A 319-nucleotide genomic window follows, 5' to 3' on the forward strand; every position below is an offset into this window, starting at 1 on the left:
AGGAAACGGAGCAGCTGCTGCTCCGCCTGTCGCCTCCACAGAAACATCTTAATGTAAATTACAAATACCTGGAAGTCTGCCGCCACATGAAGGAGTAACCATGGCAACGGCCTTGTTTGTAGCAGAATAAGTATTTATAATGATTATTGTTATATATTTTATTTAAAAGGTGTTTTCAGGGCACAAAAATAAAAATAATAAATAAGAAACCCTCCAAAGTAAAGAGTAAAGCCGTCCGGGTCTGACCTGCTGCAGCAGCAGAGCGTCCGGGTCTGACCTGCTGCTGCTGCAGCAGAGCGTCCGGGTCTGACCTGCTGCT

Source organism: Poecilia formosa, unplaced genomic scaffold (genome assembly GCF_000485575.1).
Source record: "Poecilia formosa unplaced genomic scaffold, Poecilia_formosa-5.1.2 Scaffold339, whole genome shotgun sequence".
NCBI classification, from domain to species: Eukaryota; Metazoa; Chordata; class Actinopteri; order Cyprinodontiformes; family Poeciliidae; genus Poecilia; species Poecilia formosa.